The sequence below is a fragment of the Arachis ipaensis genome, chromosome B1, assembly GCF_059453495.1.
Source record: "Arachis ipaensis isolate K30076 ecotype BB chromosome B1, ASM5945349v1, whole genome shotgun sequence".
NCBI lineage: Eukaryota > Viridiplantae > Streptophyta > Magnoliopsida > Fabales > Fabaceae > Arachis > Arachis ipaensis.
Genome location: NC_142436.1, coordinates 101,980,263 through 101,993,829, shown reverse-complemented (window position 1 = coordinate 101,993,829; position 13,567 = coordinate 101,980,263). Strand labels below are relative to the sequence as shown.

The following is a 13,567-nucleotide window of genomic DNA, read 5'->3' as shown; positions in this document are numbered from 1 at the left end:
CTTGATAATCAACCAACCGGTAGTTTGTTAATCACAATTAATCCCCGGCAACGGCGCCAAAAAATTGATGACGAAAAAAATTACTTCTTCCGTTTTAACTACCGGCAAGTGCACTGGGTCGTATCAAGTAATAAAACTCACAAGAGTGAGGTCGATCCCATGAGGATTAAAGGATTAAGCAAGCAATAGTTGATTAATTATTCTAGTTAAATGATTCAATTTTGAGTGATAAGCAACAAGGAAATGTAAATGACATAAAAGTAAAGGAAAGCAATAAAGTGAAAGGAAAGTAAATGACAAGAAATTAAAGTGCTGAAAATTAAAGTACAAGAATGGAAATTGCAAGGAATGGAAAGTACAAGAAAGTAAAGTGCAAGAAAGTAAATGACTAGAAAGTAAAACCAAGTGAAGCATTTCTACAAACAATTGGAAGGCACAAATGTGCAAAAGTAAATAAAGCCATAAATGTGCATAAGTAAATGGCAAGAGTTAAAGACAAAAAGTAAATAACAAGAACTAAGAATGAAATTAACATATGGATCAAGAGATATTGCATTCTTAGGATCAATAGTTTTCATCTCATCTTCAATCATGCAACTCATTGACCTCTTGGCAATCATGATTGATTGAATCCCAATTCCTTGGTAATTCAATCTCTCAAATCTTGATCAATAGCCAATTCCTTGGTCTAATTGCTCATGAGAAGAGATGATGAATGGTCCCTAATTATACCACACATCATCATAGATCCAAGTAGATGGAGGATTATATGTCACCATATCCAAACACCAAAACCCAAATCTATTCAAGTGTGAGAAAGAATTTCAAGCATGGTTTTATGTTTCCTCTTCCAAGGTTCCCATAAAACCCAATTACATTTAATCTCTTTTCCAAGATAATTGAATGCTAGAATAAAGAACAAAATTCTTTCTGCTAGTTCCATTTCATTAAATTCAACACTGTTAGCTTGACTAGACTAATCACCTCACTAAAGTTGCTTGATCCATCAATCCCTGTGGGATCGACCTCACTCTTGTGAGTTATTACTACTTGATGCGACCCGGTACACTTGCCGGTGAGTTTTGTGTGGAAATATAATTTTCACCCATCAAGTTTTTGGCGCCGTTGCCGGGAATTGATATAGATCGACAATGATTAAGTGGGTGAGGAGTCTAGATTAAGCATTTTCTTTGTTTTTATTCTTTTTCTGATGCCAAGGTGTTTGAGTTATTGCCTCACTAAGAAATTCTCACTTGTGACATGAATTTCAATTTTCATTGGTGATGTATTTTACAAAATTCAAATGGAGTTCAACTCATCTTGTGATCAAACAAATTTTATGGGATATTACCCACCATCATCAATTTCTAATGGTGGCTGGGAATATCACTAAGAAATCACAGATTCTGAGCGCTCTAATCCATGGAGATATGCTTCAGAATCATAAGATGAGCAAGAGAATCATATGGGATATTGCTCACCACCACAAAATGATTCAAGTCATTATCCTAATGGTGGATGGAAATATCACCAAGAATCAACAGATTATGAGCAATCCAACCAATGGGGACATGCTAATCAAGACAATTCCATGGAATACTACCCAACACCACAAAATAATTCATGTTATTATGCTAATGGTGGATGTGAGTATCAACAAGGAAAAAACAAGTATGAACACCTCCCAGAGCCACAAGATGACTCGTACTGCTATAACAACCACTCATATTATGACTGGGAGGGTCAAAATCAGAGGGATCTTAATGATCCATACTTTGTTCATCAAGAAACATCATCACTGGAGTGTGCTTTCAACAAGTTCATGCAAGATTACCCCCCAAAACCACAAGATGATCCATACTGTAATGAGTTCAACAATGATTCAAGTTGTGAATGGGAGGATCAAAACTAGAAAGCATTGGACAGCTCATACTCCATTAATCAAGGGCCATCATCACTTGAGCAAACCTTCAATTCATTCATGCTAAATTTTCCAACCTCACCTCCCAGTTTTTCACTTGAAAATTCTTCATCACTTGATTTTACCTCAATACAAAGCCTCTCTCAAGATCCATAAAACTCATTTCACCAACCACAAAATCCATTCCACTACACAGAAAATTCATCTCAACAGTCACAAAACTCATTTCATAACTTACAAGATTTATTCCATACCACTCAAAACATCACCACAATACATCCATTCCCACAAAATTATTCTGAACCTTCATCCCTTGAGCTAGCATTTGAACAATACCTACAAACATCTATAGACTCTTGGAAAGAGCAAGAAACCCTCTGCAATAAGATGGATGGATATTTGGAGCAAGCAAGGAGAAACAAAGAAGTGCTAAGCAAGGTAGATGAAGACCAATTGGTGGATGTGAAGGAGGAAGTAGAAGAGCAAGATGAAGAGGCCTTTGTGTCAAGTGAATTTTCAGTGAAGAAGGAAGAGGTGGTAGAAGTAATTGAATCTAAACCTGCATATCAACAGAAGCCACTTGAGATGACAAGGGAATATGAAAACTCACGACCCCACAAACTTTCCTAAACCAAAAAGCCTCAACACTTGAATCTGTGATTGAAAGATATGAAGAGGAGATGAAGAAATCATGGGAAGAACAACAAACCTCTTCTATGAAAGTGCTATTAAAATAAATGTTGAGTGTAAAAGAGGAAGTGGAGGAACAAGAAAGTGAGGAAGACAATCAAGGAAGCTCATACTCAAGTGAAGTAGAGAATTACATAGATGAAGGGCTCATTGAACCACCAATTCAAAAGGCTTTTGATGAAGATAATGCTCTAACCATCACACAACCACCAAGTATTGATATCCAAGAAGTGAAGGCAACTAACAAGAGCACCAATCCTACCCTTGATCCAGCAAGCAAGCTCAATCAAGCCATTAACAAAAGGAAGCTTGCTGAGGAGAGACTAAGACAGGGGACAATAGTTGAATCTTTTCTTCCCTTGAGGTCATTCCTCTTAACAAACTGGAAGAAGAGGAAGAAAGTGAAGAACAACATGTCACGCTAATGACACTAAAAGAGCGCTTGTTGGGAGGCAACCCAACCTTAGGTAACATTTCATTCCTTTGCTTTGTTTATTTTCTCTGTCTGCTTTGTTTAAATTTCAATAAATTGGCATATGGTTACATTCTAAGTTTGGTGTTGCCCTGCAACAATTTGATTTCAATCCCTCCGAATGATTGCATCAATTCTACATGGAAGTGTCACACTAAGTTTCTGAGTTCGGTGTGCTACTTAATTCTCTATGCAAGAAATCCAGCAACACCACTTGTCTGTATAATCATAATGCCTTTACAGTATTATCTTTCTTTTGGTTTGTTGTTTTAGTTAAATCTTTGTTTTTAATGTTTCCATTTATTTTACTCCTTAACTATTTTTGTTAAATACTTCACCAAGAAATCCTTATTCATGATAGATTCTTCCCTTGATAATTGTATTTAACATATAACAGTTTTATTTGCTTAGTTTTAGTTCAAATAAATTGACATATGATTGCATTCTAAGTTTGGTGTTGCTATGCAACAAAAATTTATTTCCAATCTATATTAGATACTTGCATCAATTCAAAGTGAAAGTGTCACACTAAGTTTAGTGTGCCACTCATTCTTTTTGCAATGTATCATGTACGCCTCTTATTTTTGCAATCACAATGTCTCTGTCTCCTGTGCCTTCATGGTTGTTTTTAATTTGCTTGCTTAAACACATATGCTACTGACATTTTCTTGTGCAAGACATTCATGATCCATTTTAGACCCCACCAACATTGTTCTAATTGTTGCCTAAGGATGAGCAAGCATTCTAAGTGTGGCATGGGGAGGAGAAGAATAGGAGGAAAGGGACAACAACAAGAAAGATGAACTACAAAGTGGTAACGCTCCTTTCTCCTCCTACTTACTTCCAGCACTGTAAATTGCAGGATTGTCTTTATCTTCTCTGTATGCACATGTGTGTATGAATAAGCATAGCCTGAATTTTGATTTGTAACATCTTGCTGTGACATTATGATTACCATCTTGAATTGTGTAAGTCAAAGTAATTAAGGAATCATGATTATAAACAAACAAGGAATTAAAGAAGAACTTAGCATGTGCATACAAGTATTGGAAGGCTAGAATAATTAACTGTTGCTCAATTGCATTAGATTTTATTTAATTGAAGTTTTCATCTAGAACACTTTATGAATTTTTTTTTTGAAATCATGAAAACCTTGAAAAAGCAAATACAATTAAGGCAAGAAAAGAAAAAGGGAAAGAATGAGAAAGCTGAAGGCTCTAAGTACCAATGACAATTAAGTTGTTAAGTACTTGTGGTGTTTATGTATCAAGCAAAAAGCTTGAAAACAAAATACCTAGAGTAAAGGCTAGGCTCAAGTGCAAAAGCACTCCCTCAAAGCTCAAGGCTCAGAGCATCAATGATTAGAGTGTAAAGAAAAGAAACAAATGAGCTTGAAGAAGTCCTCTAATTAAATGCTTGTGGTGCTTATGTATCAAGTGGTAATACTTGAGAGCTTTTTAGTTTACTGCACTTCACTTTTTTCAGTTCTGTTTTAATTTTCAGCACCCAAATCCTTTTATTCTTCATGCAATTTAAGTTCCCTTGCAATTTATATTCAGCAATTTAAATTCCTTGCACTTTAAGCTTCAATTATTTACCTTTTTTGCAATTTAAGTTTCAGCTCTTTTACTTTCTTACACTTTAAGATTCAGCCAATTTACTTCTTCTGCACTTTTAATTCACTGCAATTTATCTTCTGCTAGTTCCATTTCACTAAATTCAACACTATTAGCTTGACTAGACTAATCACCTCACTAAAGTTGCTTGATCCATCAATTCCTGTGGGATCGACCTCACTCTTGTGAGTTATTACTACTTGATGTGACCCGGTACACTTACCGGTGAGTTTTATGTGAAAATCTAATTTTCACCCATCACCACCTTCCTATAATAAAGCTTTCCTCCCAACCGATGAACCCTCATATCCACCTAAATCTCCAATGGATGACACCCTTGGTGTTCTTCTTCAAGGGCAAAGAGAGATACAAAAGACAACACTAGAGTTTATAGCTACCTTGACCGAGGTAGTAGATAATTTAGCTTCACTGCACTTCAACACTCAAGGCACTCCCATGGCTGCATGTGGAGAATCTAATGAGGAGCGTAGCATAAAGGAGAAACTAGGAACACCGGTGGAAAGTGAGGAATGTGACTTCGTACTGGAACAATTGGAGGAAGCTATAATTGTTGCAGAAGAAGAAGTGGTTGACGACTTAGAAGATGTTGAACCTCCATGGGAATCTAGAGTTGTAGAGTATTCCTCCAAGAAGCTTGAAATTGATGTTAAGGAGGGTAGTGCACAACCTCCAAGGCATATTCCCTATGAAGACGTGGACGGGTAAGATCAAAAAGCAAGTTTCCTTGGTAATGATGATCATGAATCAAGCCATCCTAGTAATGAATTTGCATCCACAAGTGAACTCCTTGAGTTAGAAGAGCCTTCTCCAGATGAAGGTGAAGAATCTTTTCAAAAGGTGGAAGTCCTTCGAAAATGATGGACGGAAGTTGAATATACTTTGTCAAGATCGTTGGAGACTTCTCTACCTAGGTTGCCGTCTACTCCTTCATTTGAGTGGGTGAAACTTATCTCTATTTGCTTTACTGTCCCACTTGAGTATGGTATGCTTGAAACGGATGGCCAACTAAGGAGACTTTGTGGAATGAAGCGAAAGAGAAGGATATTTAGTGGTTGGAGTTGCAAATCAAGACTCATTAAGGTTGAGATTTCAAGAGCTAGATGCAAGGGTTGGACTAGTGATCAAATGGTTGGATCTAAGAGAAGAGTTTGGTACTTGGTACACAAATTGTTTGTTCCCCAGCAATGGCTTCAAAAACTTGGTGCACGTAATGTGATCTCAACACTTCTTCACAACTCTACATAACTAACCAGCAAGTGCACTAGGTCATCCAAGTAATACCTTACGTGAGTAAGGGTCAATCCCACGGAGATTGTCGGCTTGAAGCAAGCTATGGTCATCCTTGTAAATCTCAGTCAGGCAGATTCAAATGGTTATGAGGTTTTGATAATGAAAATATAAATAAAATATAACATAAAATAAAGTTACTTATGTAATTCACTGGTGGGAATTTCAGATAAGCGTCTGGAGATGCTTTGTTGCTTCAGAACCTCTGCTTTCCTATTGCCTTCTTCCAACCATGCGTTACCTCTTTCCATGGCAAGCTGTATGATCCTCTCGGATGAAAATAAATCCGTATGCGCTGTCACCGCACGGCTAATCATTTGTTGGTTCCCGCTAGCGTCGGAATAGGACCATTGTCCTTTTGCACACTGTCACTTGTGCCCCACATTCGCAGGTTTGAAGCTTGTCACATTCATTCCTTCCCAGATCCTACTCGGAATACCACAGAAAAGGTTTAGACTTTCCGGATCTCAGGAATGCTGCCAATGGTTCTAGCCTATACCATGAAGATTCTAATCTCAGATTCAGATGCTCTATTGTCAGGAGAGACAATGTGAATCGTTGATTGTGAACCCAAGAGAATATACTCCAGCTGTCGTCCAAAGACTACGTTAAACATCATGTAGATCGCTTTGTGGTTGTCAGGCATGCGATCTTGGCTAAGCGAGTAACGAAGATTGGGTGATTGTCACGGGTCACCCCTTTATTCTGACTTAACTGAATTAAGTACGAGAGTATATCTTGGAGAAGAAGTAGGCGTGAATTAAATAGAAAACAGTAGTGATTGTATTAATTCATGAAGAATAACAGAGCTCCACACCTTAATCTATGGGGTGTAGAAACTCCACCGTTGAAAATACATAAGTGAAAAAGGTCTAGGCATGGCCGTGAGGCCAGCCTCCAAACATGTACAATGATCAAAAGATCGTAAAAATACTTGATTCCCAAGATCCCTCTAAAAGTAGCTTATATACTAAACTAGTAACTAGGGTTTACAAAAAATCAGTAACTAAGTGCAGATAATGCAGAAATCCACTTCCGAGGCCCACTTGGTGTGTGCTTAGGCTGAGCATTAAATCTTTTTCGTGCTTAGGCTATTCCTGGAGTTAAACGCCAGCTTTGGTGCCAGTTTGGGCGTTTAACTCCAATTCTGGTGCTAGTTTGGGCATTTTACGCCAAGATATTTTAGGCTAAATTTGAACGCCAATTTGGGCCATCAAATCTCGGGAAAAGTATAAACTATTATATATTTCTGGAAAGCTCAGAATGTCTACTTTCCAACGCAATTAAGAGCGAGCCAATTGGGCTTCTGTAGCTCCAGAAAATCTATTTCGAATGAAGGGAGGTCAGAATCCAACAGCATCTGCAGTCCTTTTTTAGCCTCTGAATCAGATTTTTGCTCAGGTCCCTCAATTTCAGCCAGAAAATACATGAAATCATAGAAAAACACACAAACTCATAGTAAAGTCCAGAAATGTGATTTTTGAATAAAAACTAATAAAAATATAATAAAAAGTAACTAAAATATACTAAAAACTATGTAAAAACAATGCCAAAAAGGGTATAAATTATCCGTTCATCACAACACCAAACTTAAATTGTTGCTTGTCCCCAAGCAACTAAAAATAAAATAGGATAAGAAGAAGAGAATATACAATGAATTCCAAACTTATCAATGAAGATTAGCTTCAATTAGATGAGCAGGACTTGTAGCTTTTTTTATTCTAAACAGTTTTGGCATCTCACTTTTATCCTTTGAAGTTCAGAATGATTGGCATCTATAGGAACTCATAATTTAGATAGTGTTATTAATTCTCTTAGTTCAATATGTTGATTCTTGAACACAGCTACTTTATGAGTCTTGGCCGTGACCCTAAGCATTTTGTTTTCCAGTATTACCATCGGATACATAAATGCCACAGACACATTAATGGGTGAAGCTTTTCAGATTGTGACTCAGCTTTGCTAAAGTCCCCAGTTAGAGGTGTCCAGAGCTCTTAAGCACACTCTTTTTGCTTTGGACCATGACTTTAACCGCTCAGTCTCAAGCTTCCACTTGACACCTTCACGCCACAAGCACATGGTTAGGGACGGCTTGGTTTAGCCGCTTAGGCCAGGATTTTATTCCTGTGGGCCCTCCTATCCATTAATGCTCAAAGCCTTGGATCCTTTTTTACCCTTGACTTTTGGTTTAAAGGGCTATTGGCTTTTTCTGCTTGCTTTTTCTTTCTCTTTCTCTTTTTTTCGCCATTTTTTTTCGCAAGCTTTATTTTCACTGCTTTTTCTTGCTTCAAGAATCAAATTTATGATTTTTCAGATTATCAATAACATTTCTCCTTGTTTCATTATTCTTTCAAGAGCCAATAATTTTAACATTCATAAACAACAAATTCAAAATTATGCATTGTTCAAGCGTACATTCAGAAAATAAAAGGTATTGCCACCACATCAAAAAAATTAAACAAACTTTAAGATAAAATTTGAAACCATGCACTTCTTGTTCTTTTGCAATTAAAACATTTTTTTTTTCATTTAAGAGAGGTGATGGATTCATAGGATATTCATAGCTTTAAGACATAGATACTAAACACTAATGATCATGTAATAAAAACACAAACATAGACAAAAGATAAAGCATAATTTTCTAAAAACAGAAAATAAAGAACAAGGAAATTAAAGAACGGGTCCACCTTAGTGATGGCGGCTAGTTCTTCCTCTTGAAGATCTTATGGAGTGCTTTAGCTCCTTAATGTGTCTTCCTTGCCTTTGTTGCTCCTCCCTCATGGCTCTTTGGTCTTCTCTAATTTCATGGAGGAGGATGGAGTGCTCTTGGTGCTCCATCCTTAGTTGTCCCATGTTGGAACTCAATTCTCCTAGGGAGGTGTTGATTTGCTCCCAACAGTTTTGTGGAGGAAAGTGCATCCCTTGAGGCATCTCAGGGATTTCATGATGAGGAATTTCCTCATGCTCTTGTTGAGGTCCATGAGTGGGCTCTCTTGTTTGCTCCATCCTTTTCTTAGTGATGATTTTGTCCTCTTTAATGAGGGTGTCTTCCTCTATGACAATTCCAGCTGAATTGCAGAGGTGACAAATGAGATGAGGGAAGGCTAACCTTGCCAAAGTGGAGGGCCTGTCTGCCACCTTGTAGAGTTCTAGGGATATGATCTCATGAACTTCTACTTCCTCTCCATTCATGATGCTATGGATTATGATAGCCCGGTCTATTGTAACTTCAGACCGGTTGCTAGTAGGAATGATTGAGCGTTGGATGAACTCCAACCATCCCCTAGCCACGGGTTTAAGGTCAAGCCTTCTTAGTTGAACCAGCTTGCCTCTTGAGTCTCTCTTCTATTGAGCGCCTTCCACACAAATGTCCCTAAGGACTTGGTCCAACCTTTGATCAAAGTTGACCCTTCTAGTGAAAGGGTGAGGATCTCCTTGCATCATTGGCAAGTTGAATGCTAACCTCACATTTTCCAGACTAAAATCCAAGCATTTCCCCCGAACCATTGTGAGCCAATTCTTTGGGTTCGGGTTCACACTTTGGTCATGGTTCTTAGTAATCCATGCATTGGCATAGAACTCTTGAACCATTAAGATCCTGACTTGTTGAATGGGGTTGGTGAGGATTTCCCAACCTCTTCTTCGAACTTCATGTCGGATCTTCGGATATTCACTCTTTTTGAGCTTGAAGGGGACCTCGGGGATCACCTTTTTCTTGGCCACAACTTCATAGAAGTAGTCTTGATGGACCCTTGAGATGAATCTCTCTATCTTCTATGACCTCTTTCTAGAGGTTTCTCTGGCCTTTGGTGCCATTAGTGGCTATGGAAAACAAAAAGCTTTAGCTTTTCCCACACCAAACTTAGAATGGTTGCTCGTCCTCGAGCAAAAGAAGAAAGAAAGGAGTAGAAGAAGAAGAAATGGAGGAGATGGAGTGAGGTGAGTGGTTCGGCCAAGGGGGTAGTAGTGTGTATGTTGTGTGAAATTGAAGGTAGTGAGGAGGGGTATTCGGTCATGAAGGGGAGGGTTTGGGAGGGAAATGGTTTAAATTTGAATGGTGAAGTAGGTGGGGTTTTATGATGGATGGATGTGAGTGGTGAAGAGAGTATGGAGAAGAGGGTGAGATTTGATAGTGAATGATGGTGTTTGGGGAAGAGGTATTGAGGTGATTGGTTAAGGATGTATGGGGAAGAGTGTTATGGAAAGGTGTGAAGAGGAGAGAAGAAGAAATGGGGTAGGTGGGGATCCTGTGGGGTCCACAGATCCTGAGGTGTCAAGAAATTTGAGTCCCTGCACTATTCTGGCATTCAAACACCCATTCTATGCCAAATCTGGCATTTAACGCCAGCTCTGCTACCTTTTCTGGTGTTAAACGCCAGTCTGCTGCCCATTTCTGGCGTTAAACACCAGCCAGATGCCCATTTCTGGCGTTTAATGCCAGCTAGATATCAGACAGCCCTTTCTGGCGTTAAACACCCAGAGTGCTGTCCATTCTGGCGTTTAACGCCCTGAATGTTGCCAGGCTGGGCGTTAAACGCCCATTCTGCTATCCTTACTAGCGTTTAAACGCCAGTAAGCATGTTCTCCAAGGTGTGCTGTGGCTAGGAAGGGTCTTCCTAGGATGATGGATTCATCATCATCCTTCCCAATGTCTAGGATTATGAAGTCAGCAGGGATGTAATAGCCTTCAACCTTCACCAAGACATCCTTTACAAGTCCATAAGCCTGTTTCCTTGAATTATCTGCCATCTCTAGTGAGATTCTTGCAGCTTGTACCTCAAAGATCCCTAGTTCCTCTTTTACAAAGAGGGGCATGAGGTTTATCCCTGATCCCAAGTCACACAGAGCCTTCTCAAAGGTCATGGTGCCTATGGTACAAGGTATTAAGAACTTTCCAGGATCCTGTTTCTTCTAAGGTAATTTCAGTTGAACCAGATCATTTAGTTTATTGATGAGCAGTGGAGGTTCATCCTCCCAAGTCTCATTACCAAATAGCTTGGCATTCAGCTTCATGATTGCTCCTAAATATTGAGTAACTTACTCTTCAATAATATCTTCATCCTCTTCAGAGGAAGAATACTCATCAGAGCTCATGAATGGCAATAGTAAGTTCAGTGGAATCTCTATGGTCTCTATATAAGGCTCAGATTCCTTTGGTACCGCATTAGGGAACTTCTTAGTGGCCAGTAGACGTCCATTGAGGTCTTCCTCATTGGAAATCACTGCCTTTTCTTCCTCTCCAGGTTCGGCCATGTTGGTTATAGTTATGGCCTTGCACTCTCTTTTTGGATTTTCTTCTGTATTGCTTGGGAGAGTACTAGGAGGGAGTTTAGTAACTCTTTTACTCAGCTGACCCACTTGTGCCTCCAAATTTCTAATGGAGGACCTTGCTTCAGTCATGAAACTGAGAGTGGTCTGATGGGATATTTTAGCGAAAAAACGAATTTCTCCAAAACACCCAAAACTAACCGGCAAATGCACCGGGTCGCATCAACTAATAATAACTCACGGGAGTGAGGTCGATCCCACAGGGATTGAAGGATTGAGCAATTTTAGTTTAGTGGTTGATTTAGTCAAGCGAATCAAGATTTGGTTGAGTGATTTGTGATTTGCAGAATTTAAATTGCATGGAAAGTAAAGGGAATGGGTAATTGACATGAAATTAAAGAGAACAGGAATTTAAATGCTGAATCTTAAAGAACAAGAAATTAAATGGCAGAAACTTAGAACGCAAGAAATGTAAATTGCAGAATCTTAAAGTGCAAGAAATGTAAATAGCTTGAATTGAACAGAGAAGTAAAAGAACACTTGGATTGAACCGGATCTAAAAACAGAATTGTAAATAAGCATGAAAACAATAAACAGGGAATGGAAAATGGGGAATCCGGATCTCAGGACCCAAGAGACTAGATAACCAAGTCTAGATCTCAATGCCTTCCTAGATCCAACAAGAACAATTGCAAAGGAATTGTAAATTGCAAAGAAAGTAGATGAAGAACAATTAACAGAAATTAAATTCAATAAGCAGTAGAAGAAACAGAGAGATCTTCGGATGAGATTGAAACAGAATTCCTTCAATTCTCCAACCCAAGATCCAAGACAATTGCAATTGAAATTGAAAACAATAAAACTAAGAGGAAGAGAGTGGAATTCTCCTTCCCCGAAACTAAGAAATTAAAGATCACTCAATATCCAAAGCTCTCCGAAAACTATTATGAAAACTCAAAAGGAAAAGCTTTCCGAAAACTTGAATTCTATCCTATTTATACACTTTCTTCAAATGATCTTCAAGCCTTGAGTTGGGCCTTTGCTCTTGGTGGAATTGGGTTGAGAGAGGCCTTGGTTGATTGCTCTTGGAGTTTGGAGAGGAACCAAAGTGAACCAAGTGAACCGGGTTGGAGTTTTGCAAAAGTTTGAGTAAAAGTTTGAGTAAAAGTTTGAGGCAAACTTTTGGTCCAACTTTTCATATCAGCCCCCATGTTTTGCTGATACCCACGTTGGTGCAAAAGTTAGGGGTCTAACTTTTGCTCCAACGTTGGCCTTCCTTAGTGCACTTATGGCGCCAACGTTAGCCCAAAAGTTAGGGGCTAACGTTGGCGCAAACTTTTGCTCCCCCTTTGTGTTTTTCATGTGCTAACGTTAACCCTAAAGTTAGGGGCTAACGTTGGCGCAAACTTTTGGTGCCCAGGGAGTGTTTTTCTCATGCCAACGTTAGCCACAAAGTTAGGGGCTAACGTTGGCACAAACTTTTGGTGCCCAGGGAGTGTTTTTCTCATGCCAACGTTAGCCACAAAGTTAGGGGCTAACGTTGGCGCAAACTTTTGGTGCCCAGGGAGTAACTTTCATGTGCCAACGTTAGCCCAAAAGTTAGGGGCTAACGTTGGGGCTAACTTTTCACCCAAAAGTTTGTGCAAAAGTTTGAGGCTAACTTTTGGTCCAACTTTTTGCTTCCTGGTTCATTTTCACTTATTCCATTGTCCTCTCTTTACTCCTAACCATTCCTTCTTGCTTCAACCTTTCTCCAAGCTTTCTTCACCTATCATTAATCAACCAAACACATCAAAGCTATGCTTAAAATCATGAGATATTCATTTTATCATAATATGTGACAATTATAGCATAAAACCTCATGAAATAGCATGAATTCATACATGGTCGATTCAATCAAAGGAAGCATGAAAATTTACCCAAATTAGCTTACTTGTAGCTCAAGAAAGTGCATAATTCAATTGAAAACAAAAGAAAAAGGCTAGTGAAACTAGGTTAAGATGACTTGTCATCACAACACCAAACTTAAAGCTTGCTTGTCCCCAAGCAAGAAAAGATTTATTGAGAAGAAAGGATGAAATGGAAGAGGATGTTCATGCTAGCAGAGTATTATTGATAGTTCATGGGATTTTGTGTGGATATGTAAATACTCATTTCTTATTGACTCCTAGGCCTAGAAAGTCTCCTTCAAGCTTCAAGCAACATACTGCTATGACCTTTCATTATTCCTTTATCCTTGGCTATTACTTTGTTCATAAGCTTTAATTGAGTGTCATGTGTAGCAAGTTCATT

At 38.7% G+C, this 13,567-nt stretch overlaps 1 pseudogene; it reads right to left on the bottom strand.

Moving 5' to 3' along the window:
• Positions 1–2,214: 2,214 nt before the first annotated feature.
• Positions 2,215–11,407, bottom strand: LOC148577685 (uncharacterized; annotated as a pseudogene).
• Between the last annotated feature and the right edge of the window lie 2,160 nt (positions 11,408–13,567).